The sequence below is a fragment of the Sapajus apella genome, unplaced genomic scaffold (assembly GCF_009761245.1).
Source record: "Sapajus apella isolate SASKATOON/1434 unplaced genomic scaffold, GSC_monkey_1.0 scaffold3, whole genome shotgun sequence".
NCBI classification, from domain to species: domain Eukaryota; kingdom Metazoa; phylum Chordata; class Mammalia; order Primates; family Cebidae; genus Sapajus; species Sapajus apella.
In genome coordinates, this window is record NW_022436943.1 from 30,560,095 (window position 1) to 30,586,435 (window position 26,341).

The following is a 26,341-nucleotide window of genomic DNA, read 5'->3' on the forward strand; positions in this document are numbered from 1 at the left end:
GAAATGACTGCCCTTTTTGGCACTCTTGTTGAAATTCAGTTGACATGGATGTATGAATTTGTTTCTGGACTTTCAATTACAGTTTATTGACTTTTATGTTTATCCTATGCCAATTCTGTATTGTTTTTATTATTGTAACTCTATATTAAGTTTTGAAATCAGTAAGACTAAGTCCTCCCATCTTTGTTCTTTTTCAAGATTGTTTTGTCTTTGCTGGGTCCCTTGTATTTTCATATAAACTTGTAGATAAACTCGTCTATTTCTGTAAAAAAGATAAAAAGTAGTTGAAATTTGTAGAGGAATTGTATTGAATCTGTAGATTAATTTAAGGGGATTACAATCTTTGCAGCATTAATTCTTCTAGACCATGAACATGAACATGTCTCCATTTGCTTAGGTCTTCTTTAATTTCTTTCAATAATGTTTTATAATTTTCAGTGTACAAATTTTGCTTTTTTTGTTAAATGTTTTCCTAAGTACTTTTTTATACTTGGTTGCTATTTTAAATGAATTTTTAAAATTTAATTTACAGCTTGTTCATTGGTAATTTATAGAAATACAACTGAACTTTGTAAATTGATCTTGTGTCCTCCAACTTTGCTGAACACACTATTAACACTAATAGTTATTTCTTTGTGTGTGTGTAATCCTTAAGATATGTGCAAGTATTTTTACTTTTTCCTCTGTGATCTTGATCCCTTTTGTTTTACTTTTTGCTTACTTTCTCTGACTAGAGCCTCCAAAATAGAAGTGGTGAAGTGGTCATCCTTTCTGGTTCCTGATCTTAGGGGAAAGCTTTTAGTCTTTTACCATTAAGTGTGATGTTAGCTGTGAAATTTGGATACTATTTAAGTTCATTTAACTTGAATTAGATTGTTATGAATTTAGATGTAGGTTGTAGTCACTGGGGCAACCACTAACAAAATAATTCATCAACTCTTTTCTAAACTGCACTCCAAAACCTTGGGAATTTATTGCATGCTTCCTCTTTCTGCTGCCGTTCTTGGTTTTAGCTATTTTCATTTTTGCTGGGCCTATTGCAGGAACTTTAAAACTATTTCCTGATATTCCACTCTTTCTGTCCTCTTGTTTATTCTCCATGCTGAAGTCAGGAAAATGCATATTTGATCGTATCATCTCACACCATCCTTCTACTGCTGACAAATGCTTCAGTGGCTCTGTATTGACTTCAATAACAAATGCCAATTCCTTGGCTGCCATCTCAGCACCTTTCTTGAAACCTCCTATTATCTTCTCTGCTTCTTCTGATGCTCTACCCTTTACATACAGACATACACATTGACACACATGCACACAAATGCAAACACACACATCCTTACTCTTTTAACCATCCTGTTCCTAATCACTTCACAAGTATGTCATTCTCTCCTTTCCATATGTTGTTTCATCTGCTGAAACATTCTTATTTCCTCTCTCACCTATGGTGCCTCAAAGTTTCAGACTCTCACATTACCTTCTTCAGGAAGCTTGCCCAGCTTCCCTTTTTCTGCCTGATAGCTTTCTATTATCCACTTTCCTCTTCTAACACCCAAGTATATATTATACTATATTTGAATTATTGATTTACATGTCTGCCACTCACCTTGCCCCTTGAGTTTCTTGAAATCAAATTCTATTTTTGGTTTCTGGATATCTAGAGCTGAACAGTGGTATGGAGTAAATGCTCAAAAATATTTGAATGAATGCTTATAATTAATAGTATACTCACACTGCCCTTTTGGCTATCCAGAATTAAATACTGAGTTATACGTTTCTCCATGGAAAGATAGGATATGACATGACATCCTGAATCTTTCCTACTTTTATCCCTCTTTCAGTCCATTCTGTCTGCTTGGTTATAATTACTACAGTACACTGTTCACTGAAGAAAAAATCATCAAAAATTTGATTTGAACTAAGTGATTTACAGATTATTTGATTCCTAATCTGAGTAATAATTCTCCAGATCAATAGTTAAAATTATGTTCAGGGTTTTGTTTTTATTTTTTTCTTACAAAGGAGTGATTTTTTAATTCAGATAGCATGGAGACATGAGATATTGATAAAAAGGCTAATTTTAAGGCTGGGCATGGTGGCTCATGCCTGGAGGCTGAGGTGGGCAGATCACCTGAGATGAGGAGTTTGAGACCAGCCTGGTGAACATAGCAAAACCCTGTCTCTACCAAAAATACAAAAATGAGCTGGGCGTGGTGGTGGGTGCCCATAATCCCAGCTACTTGGTAGTCTGAGGCAGGAGAATCACCTGAACACAGGAGACAGAAGTTGTAGTGAGTCAAGATTGTGCCACTGCACTCCAGCCTGGGTGACAGAATGAGACTCTGTTTCAAAAAATAATAATAGTAAATATAAAAGGCTGATTTTAATGTTAATCTCATTTTCCTAAAGCCCACTTGGAAAAAGGCAGTGGTGGCAGGGCTAGCCAAAAATGAGATAAAAGGATCACGGTTTCTCCAGGTGAGACAAGGTATATGTTGTCAGTGTAGAGCAGGAGTAGCCATTGTCTGGCACTGCAGTGGATCCCCAAGGACACAGGCTTTCATTATGTGATATAGGGAAGGGCAGAAACGTTACTGTAGAGATTCAGCAATTCCAGTGACAGATTCAGAGACTGTGTTCCATCAGGGTGCCCTGGATGATGGTCTTATGAACCACTCCCTATGGAAACAGTAGACCTGATCCTCATCATTAAGGGATTAGTTTACCTATGCATGACTGTATCCACCAATCCATTTGTAACATATTTCTACCTCACTTTCACATCTCAAATGTAGAGTGCCTAAATTCAAACTGATGAATTAGAATCAAATTATGTCACCCATATTTAACTAACATCAGGTAGAGTGTGTTGCCCCCTCCACCCACTAAATCTCTTATTACTTTGGGGAAGGGGCACTGGCAAGGCCCAGATATTGACTCCAGCTTTTTCTTCTGAATGTATTTTATTTTTGGTGAACTCTTAAAGCCATCCTTAGATGAACACCAAATAGGAGAATTTTGAGCCCTGTGGCAGATTGGCAGAACTTCCTGGTACTTGATGTCATAAACACTGGATCATAATGGCTCTTTAATAACCTGAAAATGTTGACATAAACCTATGGCTTATGACATCACCTAGAGTCATTTAGATACTGGGCTAATTCAAAATTTGTTAGGCAAATATCTACACCATTGTGATAGGATATTATAAGCCCTTAGTAAATAAAACAGTACTTATGTTTGGCAAATATAAATTTAAAATCAAGAAGCTATGCTTAGTCAGTTTTCTAATCGGGAAATATCCATGAATTATAAAGCATGACTTAAAATATTTAATTTGTAATTTGCATGGAACATAAACATTCTCATTCTCATTGTTTACAGATGAGATTTTAATTGTGCTTTTAAAGGCTAAACTATCTCCATCATATGGCTTATTTAATGAGTCAGAACAATTTGGAAATAATTATTATTATGAAAAAATAATTCTATGGCCTAGATAGGTACCGCATATGATCTGGGCTTACTGACTGCAATTAAAAATTGGAAGTAAGAGCTTATAGAAAATGTGAAAATAGCATAAACTAGGAAATATAGAGAAAATGAAGAAAAGCCTGTAAATGGTTGACATTTTATGAGATATTTCATTACTGTGTCACATTAGACTGATGACCTAATTCAGCATTCTTTTTTCATGAATAGAGAATAAACTTGAGATTCTTCGAGTGGCCAGACGAGGATCACACAAGTTACTGGCAGCATTCTGGGGCAGAACCCAAGTTTCTAAGCCATCAATTTTATGTTGTCCCCCATAGGGAACTCTCATTATGAAACAACTTCTCAGATGCTTATTGATCAGGATTTTAAAAATACTTAAAATGGTCAGAATTTGTACAGTGTTTCAGAGTTTCAAACACAAATGTTCTTAAGATCATATCTTTTCCTTCATGATATGAAGAAAAAATAAAATATTCTTCCTAACAAAGGCAGTGGAAGTGGAAATTACCTTTCTCTTATGTTGATGTATAAACAGAATTCTATATCTTGTCTGGTTTTATGCACTATCAGAATAAGTTTTATTTTCAATAGTTAAAATTGTACTTATTAAAGATGTAGAATTATAATAGCTATTTAAAACACTAAAAGTTAATGTGGCTTTTTATAGGTTTGGGAGAACAAATACTGAACTCTTTTGTGGGAAATCTCAGATCATTCATTGTTCTGGTTGTATCTGAAGGGATTTACAAGTATAGTTCATGAACTCCCACTTTATCTGTTAAACAAAATTATAGGAGGCCATTGTTTTGGACTGAGCTCCTGTTCTGGGCCCCAACAGACCAGACCAAACCAGAATGGAGTCACTCAGGCCAAATGCCACATAATCAAACTGAAACATTAAAGGACAGAGTCCCAAACAGACCAATTTTTCCTCAAAATAGGAGATTCTAGTATACCTGAATCAGCATAATAAAAAAGTCCACTCTGCTTTAGCCCTTACAAGAAGGGCTGGACGTGGTGCCTCATACCTGTAATTTCAGCACTTTGGGAGGCCGAGGTGGGCGGATCACCTGAGGTAAGAGGTTCAAGACCAGCCTGTTCAACATGGTGAAACCCTGTCTCTACTAAAAATACAAAAATTAGCCAGGTGTGGTGACGCACACCTGTAATCCCAGCTACTTGAGTGGCTGAGGCGGGAGAGTCACTTGAACCCAGCAGGTGGAGTTTGCAGTGAGCCAAGATCACACCACTGTACTCTAGCATGGGTGACAGAGCGAGACTCCATCACAAAAAAAAAAAAAAAAGTGACCCGATGTTAACTAATCCATTTTTCCCATTGTTCTCTTTCCTTGTTCCCCCTGCCACACACACACACACACACACACACACACACACACACAAAAAAAAAAAAAAAAAAAAAAAAAAAAAAAAAAAAAAAACAAAAAAAAAAAACACTGTTCTGCTATAACCCGGTGGCAGCTCTCATCCTTTTTTTATAAAATGGAGGCTATTTGAATTATGAGTCTCAAAAGCCGATTATATCTATTACTAAATTTTTGTAGTTTTATTTTTTGACATATCCTAAACCATCCATACTTTATAACTTGTAATTCTCTAAAACATATTTTGTGATTCTTGGTATTTGTGCAAAGGTTTACTATTTGGAGGGCAGATACGTACTTACTTGTTATCACATTGTTTTTCTCTCTGTCTCTCTTTCTGTAACTCTCTCATTCACTATCTCCCTCTCTCTTTGATTTACTCTCTAATGTTTACCTGATTATTTAGCAAATAGGACTGCTAATACTCTCTGTCTCTTCAAGCTGCCCTCATCAAAAGAAGGAATTTACACATATTAGCTATATAAACAGAAATGTTTTTCCCCAACTTTCTCTTAGTTTAAAGCTGCTTCTTTTCTTACAAGGAAATTTGCATTTTTCATTTCATGTTTCTCTTTAAGAACATACTTACATTCTTTTGTGTCCACATTGGGAAATTTATTTGAAATACTCCTCTTTGGGGATTATTCCCTAATTGCATGTATTCGGCTATAAATATTGATAAATATAACAAAATCACAGATAAAATAGATAATCAGTAATCATTCTAGAGACTAGCATGTGCTGCTGTTTAGATATACGTATTTAATAAGTCATACTGGCTTTTTAGCTGTACCTAAAACATGCCAAATCCATTTTTGTGTCAGGGCCTTTATTCGTTATTCTCTCTTTCTTTTGACTTTGCATTCTTTCTGTGCAAAATGGGATATTTTGTAGATCATAAATTCATTAGTAAACCTCTGAGGAAAGCACTACTGTTTTCCCTATTTTACAGATAATAAAACTAAGGCAGAGCTTAGCTTTTTGAAGGATTAAATGAGATAAAGTACTTAGAACAAAGTCTAAAATGTAGTAAGCACTGTAAATATTATAGTATATAAATGTGAATCAATAAATATTAGCTTCTATGATCTGATATGTACATTTTTTGCATTTATGTAATTCTTTTCCCATAGTCACTTTACGAAAGTTTTCTTAGATGTTGAAAGAATTGTTATAAGCTTCCAGCCTAAAGCTCTTCTGCAGGAAAGCTCTAACACCATCATTCAAAAGTTTTAACTGTTTACCCTGAATCCTTTTAAACTTAACTCTGGTTTTCATACTACAGTGGTTAGCAGCAGTCAACTGATAGGATGTGATTGGAGCAGTTGTGAGGGAAAGGGAAAAAATAAAAAGCCTTCTGGTTTGAATGGATCATAATAATGACCTGCCACCCCTACTCAACAGGAAGCACTTAAATTATCTTTATTTTGGTCCATTTAAAAAGCAAAGGTGTGTAATGATATGCTTTAGAAGTTCTACGTAAGCTACTGAATACCATATCTTATTTTTGATACAACTTTTAAGAATCATTCAAAATCCATAAATACTTCAGAAGAAAGTTTAAATTGCTTCCTTTCATGTTTTCTGCTTAAGTGTAACTTTTAGATAGGCCTTCCCAGACCACCATATCTAAAATAGTAGTCCCTGTAACCCACTAGCCCCTTACATAATTGCTGTATTTTTCTTCATAGCGTTTATAATTTCTTGATATTATATATCCCTGTAATTTAGTGGTTGCTGTCTTTTTCCTCTGCCAGGATATCAATCACAACAGCTTTTTGTGACAACTGTGGTGACAACAGCCTTTTCCTGGTTTTGTGCTATGTTCATGGCACTTAAAACAGTGCCTCTCATATATAGGCATTCAAATATGTGTTGAATGATTGAATGAGGAATTTAAAACCACCAAGGAACACAGCAGGAAACGATGATTTACATTTATACTACCTACTATAATTTTAGGAATCTCAAACATTTTATCTTAAAGCCTCTGTATTATTCAACATTTACTGATATTTGCAAAGAGTTTATAGCAAATCTTACTGTAATCTGAAAGATACCTTAGGCAAACTTGCATTATTCATAATGTAGAATAGGCAAATATAAACACAGTACATGAAGATACCAAGAGATAAGCCCAAGCTTGAACATCTTGTCTGCCTTAAAAGCAATGAACATATTTCAACTCCTGCTACTAAAGTTTCATTTTACTTAATATGTAAAAAAGGTGAAGCCATTCCAATGTTTTTTTCTAGGTCACCTCTGTATATATAATTTATTTTATAGCCTTCACCTTGCTTAATTTTATATCTTGGGACTAAGGCTACTATTTTTCAAATAAATGTGCTCATATAGCTAAAACAACAGTAAATGCTATGTATAAATAGGATATATAAATTCAGGTTAATGAGGCTTGAATAAGATTGAGAAAAAAAAGAAAACATTTAAAATAGTACATCTTTTAAGAAATACTTATATATTGATTTCCTCATTTATTCAATTAGCCAACATACCTATATATACACTTTCTAACAAACAATATTATTCAAAGACAACTAAATGTGATAGAATATATGTTAATGAAGCAAAGAGAAATACTATAGTCTCACATCTCTACAGGGACTTCGCTGGAGGAAGACAGGCATATCAAATATGTGTGCGAATGTGTCTGCACACATACATACAACATATATATATTTAGTGTTCTGTCCTGTTCACCATCTGCTACTGTTTCCCACACAAGTTCTTCTGTCCTCTGAGAGCCCTATTCTTCTATCCACCTGACTGCTAACCAAATGATATCTCACCTCTAAAGGAATTGGAGGCCATACATTTGCTTAGTCATAAGTACCACTGTTTCCCATTTTCCCATTTCTGTGCTTAAGAAGTGTTTCTCTATCTGCACCCAAGATCACCTCCTTTTGTCAAGCTTCAGAGAAGGTTTTCTCCTCTTTTTCTGGACTAGGATCATCCTTCCATCTGTAGCCCCCACCTCTTTCTCTTTTTATTTTATTTTAGATTCAGGGTTTCACTCTGTTACCAGGCAGGAGTGCAGTGGCTCCATTATAGCTCATTGCATCCTTGATCCTGTGCTCAATCGATCCTCCCACCTCAGCCTCCAGAGTAGCTGGGACTGCAGATACATACCACCATGCCAAGCTGATTTAAAAAAAATTGCAGAGACAGTGTTTCACTATGTTGCTCAGCCTGGTGTCAAATTCCTAGCTTTGTGAGATCCTCCTGCCTCAGCCTCCAACAGTGCTGGGATTATAGGTGTGAGCCATCATACCCGACCCCATCTGTATCCTTAATCTGATTTTGTCTTTCCAGGAATTTTCTTACTTCTTTTTCCTTTGTTTTTTTTCTTCAAGATGGAGTCTTGCTCTCTTGCCTAGGCTGGAGTGCAGTGGTGTAATCTTGGCTCACTGTAACCTCTGCCTCCCAGGTTCAAGCGATTCTCCTGCCTCCGCTTCCTAAGTAGCTAGGATTACCACCATGCCCTGCTATTTTTAAATTTTTTTGTATTTTTAGTAGAGACAGGGTTTCACCATGTTGGCCAGGCTGGTTTTGAATTCCTGACCTCAAGTGATCTGTCTGCCTTGGCTTCCCAAAGTACTAGGATTATAGGCATGAGCCACCGCGCCGGGCTTCTCTTTTCATTTCTTATGTATTTTGTTAGCTTTTCCGTCTCTACTGGCTCTGTGCCATACCCTGTCTCTCACCTCTGGGTTGTTTTTTCAGAGTTTATCTATGTGCAACCCATACCAGTTTGCATCTGAGAGTATATTGTGAGCATCTCTTCCCAACTTTGTTTTCAGTGTCACACTGGTAGATTGAAATTTCCCTCACTATAGTGGGGTTATTTATATGAGGGAAATTGGCAAATTCTGTGAATCAAATTCTCCTCCACACTCCAGCACTGGTTGTGAAACATTTACAGGCAAAATGCTGCTGTAGTCCCCCACCTTCCCTTAAAACTGTGTTCTTGTAAAGAGTCTACTCTAAATCTACCAGCTTCCTCACTTCACATCAAATCTCTGAAATTAGACACCTGCCCTTGTTTCTACTGGAAGTCCTATAGCAAGGAGGGAAAATGCTGTTATGACCAGCTATGTTTGTTGCTGCTTTCCTCTTGCTTTCTGAAAACCTCTTATTATTATCCTGATATGGTATCTCTTGATTCTTCTACCACTTCTCTGACCATTTTTTATTTTGCCTCTTTTATTAGATAGTTTCTCTCTCTTTCTTTCTTTTCTTTCTCTTTCTTTCTTTTTCTTTCTTTTTCTTTCTCTCTTTCTCTCTTTCTTTCTTTCTCTTTCTTTTTTTCTTTCTCTCTTTCTTTCTTTTTCTTTCCTTTCTTTCTTTCTTTCTTTCTTTCTTTCTTTCTTTCTCTCTTTCTTTCCTTTTCTTTCTTTCTTCTTTCTTTCTCTTTCTTTTCTTTCTTTCTCTCTCTTTCGTTTTTTTCTTTCTTTCTCTCTCTTTCCTTTTTTTCTTTATTTTTTTTCTCTCTCTCTTTTTTTTTGTTGGAGTTTCACTCTTGTGGCCTAGGCTGGAGTGCAATGGCCCAATCTCGGGTCACTGCAACCTCTGCTTCCTGGGTTCAAGTGATTCTCCTGCCTCAGCCTCCCAAGTAACTGGGATTATAGGCATGCGCCATGATGCCAGGCTAATTTTTTGTAATTTTTTTTTTTAGTAGAGATGAAATTTCTCCAAGTTGGTCAGGCTGGTCTCAAACTCCCAACCTCAGGTGATCCACCTGCCTCGGCCTCCCGAAGTGCTGTGATTACAGGGGTGAGCCACCACGCCCGGAAGCTAGATCCTCTTTCTTTGCTCCTAATTCTTGAAGTTCTCATGATTCCGGTTATAGTCCTCTTCTACATACTTTTTTTTTTTTGATCTGTGGTCTCACTCTGTCGCCCAGACTGGAGCACAGTGGCACCATCGTGGCTCATTGCAACCTCTACCTCCCAACTCAGCCTCCCGAATAGCTGGGACTACAGGTGTGCACCACCATACCTGCTATTTTAAAAATATTTTGGAGAAACAGGGTTTCACCATGTTGCCCAGGCTGGTCTTGGATTCCTGGGCTCAAGTGATCTGTCTGCCTCCGCCTCCCTAAGTGCTGGGATTACAGGCGTGACACTTCTACCCACTTTAAATTGGCTAACTCATTAATGCCCAAAGCTTCAAATCATTCCACTAGTAACTGCCACATGTAAAGCTCCAGGCCAAACATTTAACTTGAGTTTCAGATTAGCATGTCCCATTGTCTTCTTAATATCTCTATCTAGTGACGTCACATGCACATGAAACTTAACATGTCAAAGCCTTAATTTAATTTTCCCTTTTAAATTCTACTCCACCTTGTGTATTTTCTGTTCAGATGAATGGCCTCACTACCCACCAAGCCAGCAGCATGAAGACCCTGGGAGTCATCTCAGACTCCTTGCTTTTCTTCACTCTGCAAATCCAATCAGTCCCTGACTATCTTTCTGTCCCTCCTCCTTCATCACTCCATTCTCACCTCCAGCTACCTTCTTTCAAATCTTTATCCTTTCTTACGTAGATTGTTATAATCTTCTCCCAGTTTTTCCTCCTGCCTTCTGTCAGACTCAGCCAGTTCTTCCCAATGGCACTGGAATGATGTGTTTTAAAAATGTAAACCTGATCAAGTTTCTTCTCTACTTAAAATCCTTCCGTGGCTCTTCACAGCCTCTGGGATAATTTCTTTATTATATAATATTTTGTCACAAATAACAGGACCACACCCAGATTGCTTAAGAAAATTGAACTGATGGCAACTGAATATTCTAGAGAATGGATCTGGGTTGAATGATGTCAACAGGAATTTGTTTCCCTTCATATTTCAGTTCTGCCTTCTGTTGTGTTGGTTTCAGTCTCAGGTTCAGTGTGATAGCAAGATGGTGGCAGCCACTGTAGCTGTGTAACCTCCCAACTTTAACGTATAGCAAGAAAGAAACAAGAAACTCCAACCTTCCCATGAAGAGATTCATAATTATCTCATTGCAATTGGGCCATGTGCCTACCCAAAAGGATTCACCATTGCTAGTAAACTGTAATATGTTGATTGGCCTATATCCAAGCCACATGAAAGTTGACGAGGGTATATCCTCAAATGGAAATTCAAACTCTTGCTAGAAGAATGGACACTGGGAAACCTACTACTTATAATGAAATAATCTAATAGGCATTTGTATATCTCAGGTAGTGCTTCCAGTGTTTTGCATGTGTTCACTTACTTAACTTTTAAAACCACATCATGAGGAAGGGAAGAAACTGATATACAGAAGGGTTAGATAGTGTAGCTAGGTTAGACACAGAAAATTACTGGCATTTATTGCAAAATACAAAATTCTGATTACGGGCCTTCCTTTACTTTCTTACCTAACAAGTTCCTGAGAATATTTCTTAGCCAGATGACTGGTAGTTCAAAACTAACTTAAAAAAATATAAAGTAAATGTGCTCCATATTCAAAGAGCCAAAAACCGCTGGAGATTTCTCACATACCCTGTCTTCCACAGCACCAGGTAGCTTTTAGAATGCATAGAAATGTCAGAGTGGCTTTAGAAGGTTGATAGCTTGGGGTTGGGTTGGGTGGCGATGTTAAGTCCCCGCTGCTTGCAGCAGGTTATCTGCTTCCCATGAACTACTGTTTCTCTCTAATCCTTCCACAGGGATCAGGGTGCAAAGATAGTTAGCCACCAATTTTTTAAACTACTTGAATGAAGAGGGAATTATAGGATTCTGGCCTTTCTCCCAGTGGAAGCAGTGGACAGGAAGAATTTAACCAGCCGATGCATGAAAGGTGAAATTTTGTATATGACATGTAATGCTCTTGTATTCCTTACCACTTACCACATATCCCTTACATTCACTCCTTTACTCTAAAATTCAGTATTCCTTTCCCTTATGTGCCTTTCACAACTCTTTTGTGTCTTGACAAATGCTGTACCCTCTGCATCTGACAGATCATCTCTCAAAAGTTGTGTCAAGTGTCATCTTCTCAGTGAATACCTTCCTGGAATCACACTGCTTGTGAGGAAACAGCTGTGCTGCTTTTTGTGTCCCAATTGCACTTACAAGAACATTTCCCATGGTTTCTGTAACTAATTACTGTGTTTCTGTTTTTATATTTGTCTACTTCTATTATGCTGCAAGATTCTTGAGAGCAGGGAGCACATTTTGTTAAATCTTGTGTCCTTAGAAAAGTGCCTGACACATAGCACGTTCTCAATAAATGTTAGATAAGTGAATGAATAACGTAAGAACACATAGCAGGTGCTCAATAAATATTAGATAAGTAAATGAATAACATAAGAAATATGCAGAAACTATAACAGGGACTCCTAATTGGCAGGAATTAAAGCTGGCTAGGGCTAGGAGGGATGAGTTGGGCAAAGCTTCTCACTCTAAGATTCTAGATTTAAGACCATTAAACACATATCTTTCTGCAATAAAGATAGGGTTTGCTATCCAAATATTTACTGACACTTTTTGCTAGAATTTTCACAAAAATTTTAGTATCCAAATAGAAAATTCTACCATAACATTTATGTAAGTGTAAGAATGGAAATGTTTAAGTCGTAGGTGAGTCCATGTAGGAGGATGTAGAGTATTTCCATATAGAATCATGTGAGTGTCTTCTAAGGAAGTAGGAAAGCCTGTGAAGAAAGTTAGTGAGTACAAGAGGTCTAGAGAATCCCATGTATTAAAAGAAACATTGGTGCATAAAATATACAGAGAAAGATTAACACATAAAACATATATTTGATCATGTACATGCCTTTCTCTATAATGCTTATATTTTCCACATGTAAGACAAATTTAAAACATATTATGGTCATTTGTTTTTTGAAAGCTTCCCTGTGTCACTCAAGCATAGCATGGTATGTTTGAGAAGCTACTGATGTATCTCATGTGGTGGGTGGACAATCGTAAAGATTGAAACCATGGATAACCTGCTGATGGCACTATAAGTCTTTGAAGATTTGAAGGAGCTGAAAGAATTTTATCATTTGGTAAAAATTCACTTTCGACTAAAATTCTGGGCTACTACAAAAGATTTAAAAACTATGCAAGATAGAATCATTGGAATGAAGATCATAGAGGAGGCAACTTCCTAGGAATGGGGCTGCAACAGTTCATTTTCTCCAGTGAATTGCAGAAAACTATTGACAAAGGTAACAAACAAAATTTCAGTAATATCAATTTTCTTGATATTATCTGGCTTTTTATAAATAAGTGTTACTAGGAGATAATAAAAAAAACTAGGATACTACATATCTAAAGATGGACTAACTTTTAAGTGAAAATTATAGAGGTGATAGTAAACTAAAACATCTCTACATTTGTAATTCTGAACACTCAGGACCATTAAGGAAATGTGGAAGGGTAAACTGTCTATTATGTGGCTCTTAAATCTAAAACTTTGTTGAAAAAGGAGGTATTCAGTCATTTTTCTAGGAGTCATAGTTTCCAGTGGTCTATTCCTGAGGGGTATAGAATCTTGGAACCCAAAGAATTGTGGCTGAGGTTTGGGTAAATTTTATTTAATAAAATAAATGGTTAATGAAGTTGCCTTGAAGAAACCTAGTTTGGATAAGCTAAGAAAAAAATGTTTTTCACATCAGCATGAATATCTGAATTATTTTTCTATCCTTAATTCATTTTACCAGTGGCAACATGATCCCTCCAAGGATGCTGTGGCTTCACTGAATCTTCATTGGTATGCTCTGATGTTTACAGGCGCTTTCTGTTTAGTTCCAAAAAATGGAAGCTCTTTGGTGTTCGGTTTTAATTAAGCATGTCAGTGCTTGTGGAATGAAAGCCAAAGGCTTTTAGAGAATAGTCAGTTCTTCTCCAGGCTCAATGAAAGGACTTGTTTAAAAGAAGCAAATTGATTTTGATCATGTTGTGTATTTTCCAATAATGCCCTAAAGAAGAAAATACTTTCATAAGGAAAGAGTGACGTGCAGATTTCTTTTGTGATCTGTATTTGTGAAAAATGCCAAACTTCAGGATTGCAGTATGCTCTAACAAATAAATACCGCCTGTGCCTGGGGACCGAGTAGTGGTTATCACCAGACAAACTCTTAACCTCTAAGATTTCTTCCCTCAGAAGCAGGCATTAGTTTTCTAGTATCTATTGTTTGAGTACTAGTCAAACAGTAGATACAGATGTCTTTGCTGTGAAACAGAGAAAGTATCAATAAATTATATGACCTTAATAACATAGCAATTCAACTAAAATTGACTTAACAGATATTTATTGATTGTTTATTGTAGGCAATAAACTATACTACGTTGTACAGGGACTAGGAAAAAAATCAAGACATAATTAGTGTTCTTGAGGAATTAGTAGAACCCAGATCAAATAAGTAAATAAATAGTTATTGGGTTTATTTTGCTTTTGTACATTTTCTAAAAGATCTACAAATGATTAATTATATTTTATGTGACTATTACTGTATCTGCTCTTTCATTGACTCTCATTTGTTAGAGCAAAAGGGTGCTCTCTGATTCCCATGGCTAGAAACTTCAAATTCAGTGTTTCTTAAATAGTTAAATAATATCAAATTATTAACATTTAGTGTTCACCTTTCATAGATAGGTAAACCATAACATGAGTTTTCTGATAAACCTTGAATAGAAATATGTACAAAGTGTATAAAATGTGAAGAGTAAGTAGATGAAGGGAATTGAAATTTTCCAAGTTTTAATTACAGTAGGTATTGATTTTTGAGCTAGATTTTGCAAGACTAATATTTTTGTTCAAGAAGTAAAGGACATTCCTCGAATGGGAACATAATGATCAGATTTGTTCATTGTGAAACATAAGGTCATGGATACATTTAGTTTAGTCAGAGAGAAACCAGGTACATGTTGCCGGGCTTAGGGGACAGGAGGGATGGGATTGTTTAGGATGAATGTCAACAAGGTGACTTGGGCTGTGCTATGAAGGAAAGTGAAGCGATGCCTGAAAAGTCTTCAGAAAACACACACACACACACACACACACACACACACACACACACACACACACACACACACCCCTACCAATTTTTATGTTACATTCCTAAGTGCATTGTTTTCAAAGGCTGGTTTTCCTAGACTCTTCCCTCGTTAATCTGAAACATTAACATGCTTATCTTCTGAGAATACAGAAAGATTCATTAAATGTGCCTATAATCTGCAGCTTTTTAAAAATTAAACTTATTTTTGGCAATCTTTTTTACTGGGTAATCCACATGGGATTGAACATTAAATGACTCATGAAAATGTATTGGTGAAACATTATAAAAACATTGATAATACATCAAACGGGTAGTTTTGAGATCTTGTCCTCTTAAAAATGATTATTTAGCACTACCCTTGAGTACAATAAAGGACACCTGAAAAACATGAGTTTCGAACTGAGAATTCTATTTGATTTTTGATGCGTTCCAAGTGAAGAGTGCTGTGCTAGGCCTTCAGCAGAGAGTAGAAACACTGAGCAGCAGTAGTAATTGAGGGAAGACAAGCCAGAAGATACAGCATAGGCCACACTGAAGAGGATCTCAGGGGTAATAGTTAGGTCGTAGAAATAGTCATCAGAGGTTTTCTAAATAAGAAATTTGCATATATAAGTGCTTTCCCTTAATAAAAATATATTGTAATCTGCATTGGAGGGTTAAAGACAAGTTTGAAGGCCAATGCAATAATTTCCAGCCAGTGTTGTGCAAACTGTGTATCAGGAGCAACAATGATCAGTGGAGGTGATTCAAGTATTTGCAAACAATATGTTCTCCATCAAACACTGAACATTTTAAACTGCTCGAAGAATTTAACTTTTTTAAAAAAATTAGGATATTTGTCCATTCTTAAGATTTCAAATATTATTCAGACACTTTAAAATATCTGAAAAAAATAAACTGGTCAAGACAAAAGATAATAAAGACTTGAACATGGGGGATGGCAATCAGAAGAAGAGGAGAAAGTGACTTCAGGATAGGCAATTGAGCAGTAAACAAAACAGAAACAAAAACAAGCCCTGGCAACCATTTAATAAAAAATTAGGGGAAATTATTCTGGAAGCAAAAGAGAAGGAACAATTCCATACATGAAAAATTTGAAAATTATCTCCTGAGAAAGTCACATTAGATAGAAAGTTGAACAGTATTGCCATATGGGAAAATATGATAGATCATTGAAGAACAGTGAAAGCTAGGAGGGCTTGGATGTTTCAGGATCCTGGAAGTCAAGGGATACAAGTTACCCAAACAGAGAGGGAAAAAAAAGGATGAGTATAGCAGGCAAAGAGAATAGCATATCAACGTCCTGTGAGGTAAAGAGGCACAGATGCACTCAGGAAAATGCAAAGGAGAACTCAGAAACAAGTGGACGAAGTGGAGTCTGATAGAAGCCTATTGGAATCAGTAGTTAAGTCAATACACCAGTTGACAGGTGATGAGAACGTTAGGGTGGAGCTCAGAAAACAAGAGTGGATGTGAAAAGGGGAAGGCTGTGGGTATAGGGTAATATTTGGTGGCATTTGTGAATACAGGGAAGAAGTGAGAGAAAGGAATAGTTTGAAGTCACAGCTGAGGCAAGGGAAGATTGTATAAAATCAGAAACAAAGGAGAAAGAACCAATAAGAGGCACACATGAAAGATGGAGGCACCAAAGAAGCTTACAATTGCATTAAGGTTACGGAGAAAACGAGAGCAACACACAGGTAGGAAAAGTTGTCTTTATAGTTCATACATGAATGAAGTGATATTTTTTCTTAGAAAATCATAGCAATATATGATATAGTTAATTATTCTGAAGAAAATAATCTCAAACTGTTTTAGGGTGATCTTTGTTTGAAGTAATAATTTATTTAAAAGTTGCTTTAAGGTTCGTAACTGTTCAGTTCCCTGGCTATGGTAAATGCTTCCTGTAATTTGAACATGAGGATGTTTCTGAAGGAGGTGCTTAGACTAATCACAAATATAGCCACGTTGCTGTGATAAATAAATGCTTTAGACTAATTGCTGACATACTCAATTGAATACTAACACCTCCCATGAAATGACTTTAATACAAGTAAAATGACAGCTGCACTGCAGTGAGAGGACACATAAAGCTTTCCATTAGTTTGTCTCCAAGGTTACCATCTGTGCTGATCTGAAGTTTCAATGTGTGGGATTTCTCAACCTGTGTAAAGACTATATTTGCAGGAGTGGTATGAATAGTATATAAAAGCAGCTTGGAAGTTACTTGAGCATTTATTTGGAATACATCCATGCTGACTTAATCACTCAGTTGTTCTAGAGAGACACGTGTCTGTGTTCTGTCAGAAATTTTGTACAATGATTGTGGAAAAAGAATGTCAGGATTATTTGACTCCACATTGCATATACAAACAAGAAGAGGTGAATTTATATGTTATACAACCAAACTGCCTTCTGGATAAAATTGAGGGGGAAAATGGATTTGAAAAATTGGATGACTTCTACTCTAGAGTTTTCATAGTTATTATTTCATAAGTAATATACAAGTCTCAAGCAAATATAAAAAAAAAAGCTGTAAAAGCATAGACATTTTTGGAGTCTAGAACTTAAAACATATGGCCCCAAATTAAAGAAATAGTATTTTGATAGTCTAAAAGGAAAAGGGAGACTGCTTTTAGCTCAAAATTGTATAGAGTTTAACATTTCTTAATCTAAAACATTTATCGTTTTTTCAACAAACGTTGATTAAATACCTCTTCTGTCCCAGGCACTGTGCTAGGTCATAGGTTTGAAAAGTCATTAAGACTTGTTGTCTGTCCTCAAGGAATTTACAATCTATATAGAAAACACACCAGCCCAAGGAATTAAACCACATTTTTGAAAGGTTTTCATGGAATAAGAACAAGATGTTGTGAAAGAACACAGGGGCTGCACATAATGAGGATTAGGAAAACTTGGAAAAAATGATGTCAATGTTGACATATAATGACTTAAAAGTTAGCCAAGCCGATGGGAAAGGAAAGGGATGAGCGTAGTAGACAAAGAGAGAATAGCACATCAAAGGCCTGTAAGCTGTGGAGAGATGCATTTGGGAAAATGCAAATCAGTTTAACTGAAATATAGTGTGTATTGGGGAGCAGGAGAAAAGGAGGTAAGGGCCTCAGTGAGAGAAGGTGGAAAGTAAAGCAGGTGTCAGTTAGATCACCTCGAGTCTTGTAAACCATCTCAAGGAACTGAAACTTTACTGTGAGGGCAAAATAGAGCAATTAAAGGGGGATGAGGAAGACACCTGTTAACCACTAGCGTCTCCTTCTTGTTCTTACTGATCATTGTCATCATCATCATCATTATCGTTGTTTGAACTCACTATGTGTCAGGCAATATCAAGTTAGTTCATGCGTTTTTAAATAAAATTTATATCATAACCTTATTAGTACATCTAATATTCCTGTTTTAAACATGAAGAAATAAGCAAGGAATGGTCTTAATTTCCCCAAGCTCACGGTTAACAATAAGCACAGTTGGTAATCACACCCAGGTGTTTCTGACACCATAGTCCCTGCCTTTCTACTCTGCAATTCTTATGTAGAAAATGACTGCGTTCCCCCAAGGGCACTCAGTTTGCAGTGTATTGCAGATGATGTATTGCTGGAAAGGGGGCTAGTTATGAAGTTATTGTTATTAATCAGGCATTAGAAGACTGTGGGTAGAGGTAGTGAGAATGGAGAAAAGTGGATGTATTCCAAATATCTCAGAGGTAGAATCAACCAGGCTTACAGATTAATTGGATGTGTGGAACGATATACTTCTGGCTTGGATGATCAGTGTATTTCAGGAAGTGTATTTGTAAAATCCACTGGATATGTTGCTTCTCTAAGAAGCGCTAATGTCAGAAAGATTACATTTATACATTTCTGGTAGGAATGTAAATTAGTACAACATCTATGAAAGAAAGCTTACCAGTGTATTTTAGAATTAAAAATGTGCATAGGATTGACGTAGAAATTTTATGTTAGATATTTATACACAAATAGAAGCTGACATTATATCATATGAACAAGGATATACAGGGCAGCATCTTATGTAATTGCAAATATTGTATACAAAGTCAGTCCCCTTCAGTGTGAGACTGGCTGATGAATTAGGGTAAACCCGCTCAATGAAATGCTCTAAAATCCCAGATGGGAAGGAGGCATCTCTATATGTGTATTGATAGAGAAATATTGTATATATATATGACTTTATGACTATGTATGTATGTAGAAAATAAGGATGTAGGTAAAACTATTTATGTTAGACTACCATTTTATTAAAGCCAAGTAGATAGATATCAAATTAGATATAAATCTGATAGCAGGGTACAAAGGACAGAAAAGGGAAAGATGTTTATTCTTCAGGGAATATCCTTTTGATTTTACTCTATATACATAGATTTCTTATTTTAAGAATTAATAACAAGATAAGACAAATTATAAAAATTCAAGGCAGAACTCCCTCTTTTAAAATCTTGTCTCTAGAGAAAGTTTATCTTAAGGGAAAAGTAAAACTGTTAGTTTGGTTTCCTTGTTTCTTTTGTGCCTCATTAAGAATTTAACTATGGGTTGGGTGTGATGGCTCATGCCTGTAATCCCAGCACCATGGGAGGTCGAGGCAGGCAGATCGCCTCAGGTCAGGAGTTCGAGACCAGCCTGGCCAACAATTACAAAAATTTCTACAAAAAATACAAACATTAGCTGGGTGTGGTGGAGCATACCTGTAGTTCCAGCTACTGGGGTGGTTGAAGCAAGAGAACTGTTTGAACCCAGGAGGCAGAGGCTGTAGTGAGTCAAGATCATAGCCTGGGCAACTCCAGCCTGGGCAACTCCAGCCTGGATGACAGAGTGAGACTCTATCTCAAAAACAAAAAATAAACAATTTAACTATGTAGACAATCCGTTTTCACAGGAAAAGTAATATCTTTCCCCAGTGATTGACTTATATACTTCCAAAGTCCTGGAGCTACTAAAATTCATAATTCAAGTGTAAGAATATAATAATGTCACAATTTAAATTATTTCTGAGTCATTCAAGTCATATTGTTGCTAACTTTTTATTCATTTTTAAATTAATATTTTTCTTATTTTATAATTGGCAAACATAAATTATATGTATTTATCACATACAACATGATGTTTTGATATATGTATACAGTGTGGAATGGCTAAATCAAGCTAATGAACATGTCCATTACCTCACTAATTTATCATACTATTATGGTGATACCATTAAAAAAATCTGCTATCTTAGCAATTTTCAAGAATGCAATACACTGTTATTAACTATAGTCACCGTGTTGTGTTGTACAGTAGATCTCCTGAATGTAATTTCTCCAGTCTAACTGAAATTTTGTATCACTGGACTAATATCTTACCAATCTCCGCCACTACCTCAAGCCTGCAGCCCCTAGTAACACCATTCTTTCTGTGTCTATGAGTTCTGCTTTTGTAGATTGCACGTACGATTGAGATCATACAATATTTATTTTTCTGTTCCTGTCTTATTTTAACGTACTATCTTTCAGGCTATCCAAATTGTTACAAATGACAGAATTTCTTTCTTTCAAGAAATGTCCATTCAGGTCCTTTGCCCATTTTTTTTTTAATGGAGTCATTTATCTTCTTGCTATCAAGTTTGTTGAGTTCCTTATATATTTTGGATATTAACCCCTTTTCAGTTATCTTGTTGGAAAAAGTTTTCTCCCATTCTCCCTTCTCTTGTTACGTTCCCTGGCTGATGGGATTACTCCAGGATCATTGTGGAATGGGATTGGATCTGTGTCACGTTACTGCTTCTGAGTATGCAGCAGGATCCAAAGTTGACAGGCCTGGTACAAGGGCTCTAGTGGGCACAGATCCCATCTGGTCCCTGGACTGGGGTGTCTCCGGGACCTTGGTCTACAGAGCTGGTTCTGGGATAAGGACCAGCTTCAGGGTCCACAGATGGTGGACTGTTACTGTATGTGTGGATGAGTGTGGCTCACGGGTTCCTGGGAAAGTTACATCTACACTGTTACTACATGTGTGGATAAGTATAGCTTACAGGACCCTGGGAGGAAGTGTGGCATCCTCCACATCCCTGGGAAAGCTCCATACTACCCTGGTCTGTGACTGAAGGGAATTAGAACCAAGTCTAGGGCTGCTTCAGGATCTCCAGCTGAGACTGAGTCTTCAAGTCTGTCTCTGGAGTTATGGACAGGTGTGTCTCCCAGCAGGTCCCTGAGCAAACAAGCCTGCTCTTAAATTGCAGTTGAGAGGGGCTGGATCCTAATACAGAGCTATTTTAAGACCCACAGGGGGCCAGGGTCAGAGTCAGCCTGCAGGAGCACTGATCAGCTTATCTCCCTCCAGGTACCTCTGTGGGCAAACTTGTCTCAAGCTGCAGGTGAGATGGGCTGGAACCACTTTTCAGGGTTGTGTCAGGATCTGCTGTGGGACCTAGGTCAGCTGAACTTCCTGGAAGGCAGGTGGGCATGAGTCTCTTTGAGTCCCTGGGCAGGCAGGACTACTTTCTGACTGCTCCTTAGTGTATTAACACCTGGAGAGTTCTTGGTACTTAGCCAGATGCTCTGGAGTTTGGACATAAAAGACACAATTAGACCTTTTCAAACTCTAGTTTATTTAGGAAAGCAAAAGTAATACAAAAAATGTAGTGCACATTTTAATGTAAAATGTATTTTAGTTGCTAAGTTGGATGTAGATTGGTTCAGAAAGAGGGGAGATCAGAGGAGCATGAAACTATCTGGCAAGAATTCACAGGATTCGTGGACCTTGTATTAATTCTTGAAGAATTTGGATAAGTAAGATTAGAGGGAAAAGAAAATTTCAGTACAGAGACAAATCAGAAATGTATAGCATATTCAGAGTTCAGGTATGGGCATTGTAAGTAAGCAAGTTCACAAAGAGTAGAGAGCCTAGGTTGGGAAATATCAATAAGGTAAATTTATAGGGAAACAAGAAAACAAGAAAGAGACTTTAGATTTGATGGGAAAATAAAAAGGAATCCACCTTGTAAAACTCAAAAGAATCTAGTATTTCTTTGATAATTTGTTCTGCTAACATTTATTTGAATCTTTACCATAAAAGCCTTCTCTTCATACCTCATCCATTTTCTTCTACATTTTATGCCTATTATCTCTTGTAGTGCCCTGAGTAGAATTTCAGTATTTATGTACCTCATTACCTGCACAGTACATCACTTAAAACAAAATCCAATGGACCCTTGGATATCCCAGTTTGAAATTATCTATAATGTTTAATATCCCCCTTGGAATTGAAGTCTTCTTTTCTTCAGGCAAAACGATGTAATTCACTATGTACACTTAATGCTTACAGTGCTTATGGTCAAAATCTTGAAACATTTTGGTTCCTCTTCCAAGAAATGTTTTTACAGATTTACTGTTTTAAATATGAAATATAGAAAACCTATATTAATTATATGGTAGGTTACTTAAACTGATATTCACAGAATTTTAAGATCTTAATGATACGGAAGCATCTAGGCATGCATAGAAGTAGGTTAGAAAAATGTGTCTTTTCCTTAAATAAAATCACTTCATGGAAGTTCTGTGAAATGGCAAAGTAATTACAACTAAAAGAATTTATTAAAATATAGTGTTTTTTTCCAGCTGGATTTGAAGCCTAAAATCTCATTCATGAATAAAATGATTAAAATAATTATTTTGGTAAAGTATCATCTCAATAATCCATTGTATTCAAAGACTATTCACATTTTAATAAATATGTTAAAAGAGATGGGCTTTATTAAATTACATGCTATTTTCCTTAATATTGGACTAAAGGAGTGACTTAAAGAAAACAATTTTGTCTATGCATACAACTTATAGCTAGGCATACAGCGGAAGTCAAATCACTCCATGTATTTTAAAAAGTTTCCTCTAACATGAAGATATAGTCTTCCTCTTGTGACAAAGAGGCAGATCTGGCTCTTAGTAATGTTAGAATTTTGGCTGAAAGCTATGAATTCATACTTAAGTGTGGAGAATGATGTTGGAGATTTGTATTGATTGTAAATCACCAAAATGAACACAAAATTTAAACTTGTGTGGAGATTTGAAAGATATTCTCTCTGGAAGGATTGCATTGATAAGCAATGAATCATTTAAATGGAATTTAAAGAAATAAGCCCAGTACAAGAGTTTATTTAAAATAGCACATCATAAAAACGTAAATATAACAGGCTTTTTAATTTTTTTCAATTCAGTAAGCTTTGAGTGCCTGGTAGATGCATAGCACACTGTGCCTATTCTTGACAAAATAAATCAGATAGGTATAAGTTGTAAAAGAAAAGAAAACACCAAAATGAACCTTAGAGTTATGATCATAATTGCTGTAAACGGTCACTATAAATTTTTTTGTGTGTTTGAATATTTACTTCTTATAAACATGTATGATTTTTTTCTTTTTAAATTTTTCTTTTTATTTTTTGATGTCATCAGAAAACATGCAATTCTCTAATATTTATTTCATTTTAGAAATCTACATCTAAGCTTATCAAATTGCAAGTTGTTAGTTGCAGGTAAAGGACATTGAGCAAAGATCGCACTTTTAAACATTGTGGCTAGGATCTTAGGAAATTATCCTCAACTTTATGGACTAAAAGCAATACCCTGTCAAAGAAAAAAATGCACCAGAGTTAAACAGCTGTGAGGAAAACTGGATTCCATATAATTGTAATAGAGGGGAGAGACTGAACCCAACTCCACTAAACAAAAGGCAGAAGTGTTTTTAAGTGCTGGAATGAACTAGTAGAAAAGTTCTAGAGGACATTTTAGGAGGGCATGGTTGGTCAATTGATTATGCCATCTTTGTTTACTAGTTGGCACTTATTTAAATTAGACTTTTACCCTCCCACAGGGAGAGGCAGCTAGCAAAGCTATCTTTTTCAATGGCTGCATTTTAAAGGGATGGCTCCCAGATCCTTGAGAAATACATTACTGGATTATGAAACTGACAGGTGGTTGAAACAAGATTTACATCTCAAAGGGGCAGAGAATGGATTTACAGTTGCAAGTTTTCTGAAATAAATACATTAAGGAAAAGGAAGTCAGGAAGCCATAAACAGGAAGAAAACCACCTAAAGTTGTCAAACTGAGGGAAACATTAAGGTTATCTTGGTTAACTCTTCAGTTATATTAAGTTGTATCATACACATTGACAATATTTGACCATTTTTGACCTACAAAAGCAATGGGTTCAGATGGCTCTATGTAAGATCCTACGATCCAGTTTGTTTTTGTATTATTTCTACATTCTGCAGAAGCAAACAAATCTCGACTTGTGTTTTTAATTTTATACTTTCTTATTTCAAAAATGACTTGGAGGGGATTTTTTGTGTATTTACATTAAATGATATATATTTGTATTCATACATATGTATATATCTATGTGTTTATTTAAGAAAGGTTAAAATTGAATTTGGCAAAAACGTTAAAAAAAAAAAAAGGTTAGCAGAAGTCTTGAATAGTTCTTAAAGAAACGTCACAGGTTTGTTTCAGAGCTTCAAGGAAAGAAGTATAGTAAGCTGCAGTCATGACCCTAGGAGAAAAGCAAACCAGAAATTTAAAATAATAGTTTTATAGGTGTTGAGACCTAAAATAGTAAAACAGTTTTTTCCTTTAAGTGCTCATAAAGGCAGCATTTGTCTGTTGGCAACTTATCCACTAACCCTAGTAGTTGATTTCATAGTCTGGGTTTTTGCTTGTTGCTTATCTTTTTTTAAATGATGTCTTTCAATGCAAACTTGGCAAAACTCCAAAATGTAATTCAGTAAAAGCAATTTGATTAGGTACGAAAATAACATCCAGATATACAGTTATCTAAAGATGGAATTAAATATATCTAGAAAAATGAATTGCATCAGACAATATTCCATACTTTTTTTTTTGTTTTTGGTAAACTGTACCCTCAATAAAAATCAGACAATAAAGCTTGGAAAATTTTGAAGTTAACTGTTGTGTCAGAATTTGGAGTTCCCATGTCTTTACAGATGTACATCTATATGCCATAACAATTTTACCAAGGACAGGATAGACACCCCCTTTTGGAATGTAAACAGACAACTTAGGATGTGGATGGACCTTCATAGCTGCTCACTTCACCAGCAGGCTGATATTATTCTGGCTGTCAGGGTCCAGTTAAAATTAGAATTCATTAAAATCATTTTTCTTGCTTTATTCCTTGATAGCCACTCATATCTGCTTGTATGTACACAACAACAATTTTCAGAGAGTGCTTTGCTTTTGTCCTTTTTTTTTTTTTAATGTGATGGCCTCTACGTTAAATGGTGAGTTCTTTATGTGTAAATGCTATATTTTATTTATCTTTGTATAATTGATACTTAGAATAGTAGAGCATGAGAAATGTTTTGCAAACTTATAAATGACTTAAGGAAGCTAAAGTTTGATATTTAAAATTATAATATGTAAAATTATCAGTAAACAATGGACTGATTCTATTTCTCCTTCGCCCCATGTTTTCTACTTTGCAGTATGTACAAAACCACAAAACTTTGGGGGCCAAAGTCACCAAGCCTTAAACATAGTGGCAGACACTGCTAGTTTTCTGCCAGTATCCACTTCTCCGCCTTTCTTACCGATAGGCACTTTGGTTTACAGTTGACACTAGATGCCTCAAATAATGGCTGCATTTTCCAGTCATCCTTAGATTAAAAGTGGCCAAGTGACTAAACTCTGGCCAATAAAAATCAGGCAGAAATGTCATGCGTAAATGTTAGGAAGCATCCTTTTCTTCCTCCTGCTTTCTGCTGGCAGGAATGCAGACATGCTCACTGGAACTCAACAACCTCTTGGACCATGAAGGGAACCACATAATTGAGAAGGGTGAAACTGCAAGAAAGAAGATGCTCTCTTCCCAGGTGTCCATGGAGTTGCCATATGTGCCTTCCCTTCTTAGGTCAAGATTTATTTGCATGAGAGAAAAATAAACTCTTTTCCAAGCCACTTTATTTCGGGTTGCTTTTTCATAAATTTGTAGCCAAACCTAATGGTCATCATTTGGGGCACATCTTTGGAAATTCTTTCCAATTCCCTAAGACTAGGCAGGAAGCCCTTCTTCTGTGCTCCTGCATACCCTGTATGTACCTTTATTAGAGCGCTTTCCCTATTTTATTGAAATCATCTTATTTTACATAAAACATTCTTTGAGGACAAGGATAATGTCTTATTCATGTGCCATTCATCTTTATCCCTGAGCTATAGCTAGGATAGTGTATGTGCATATAATATATGCTCAACAAGTATTTGTTTAATTGAAAAACACTGGATTAATGACCTGAACTGAATAAAGTGCTAACAGTACTGTGGAATTAATTTGATTGATTTTGATTCAGAATCATAGGACATTATCGTAAACATCAAAAAATATGTGTGGAGATGGCTGTTATATTTGTTA

General features: G+C 36.1%; 1 protein-coding gene across 3 annotated transcripts in view; it reads left to right on the forward strand.

The window, feature by feature from the left end:
* The window catches only part of OXR1 (oxidation resistance 1), a 479,029-nt gene that overhangs the window by 62,660 nt on the left and 390,028 nt on the right, over positions 1–26,341 (forward strand). The window contains exon 1 of one of the 3 annotated variants that reach the window (XM_032246229.1): positions 21,282–21,375. The exons of the other annotated variants lie outside the window; for them this stretch is intronic. The gene's annotated coding sequence lies outside the window, so the exon portion shown is untranslated. Of the gene's footprint in view, positions 1–21,281; positions 21,376–26,341 lie in introns of those variants that run through there. 3 annotated transcript variants of the gene reach the window in all.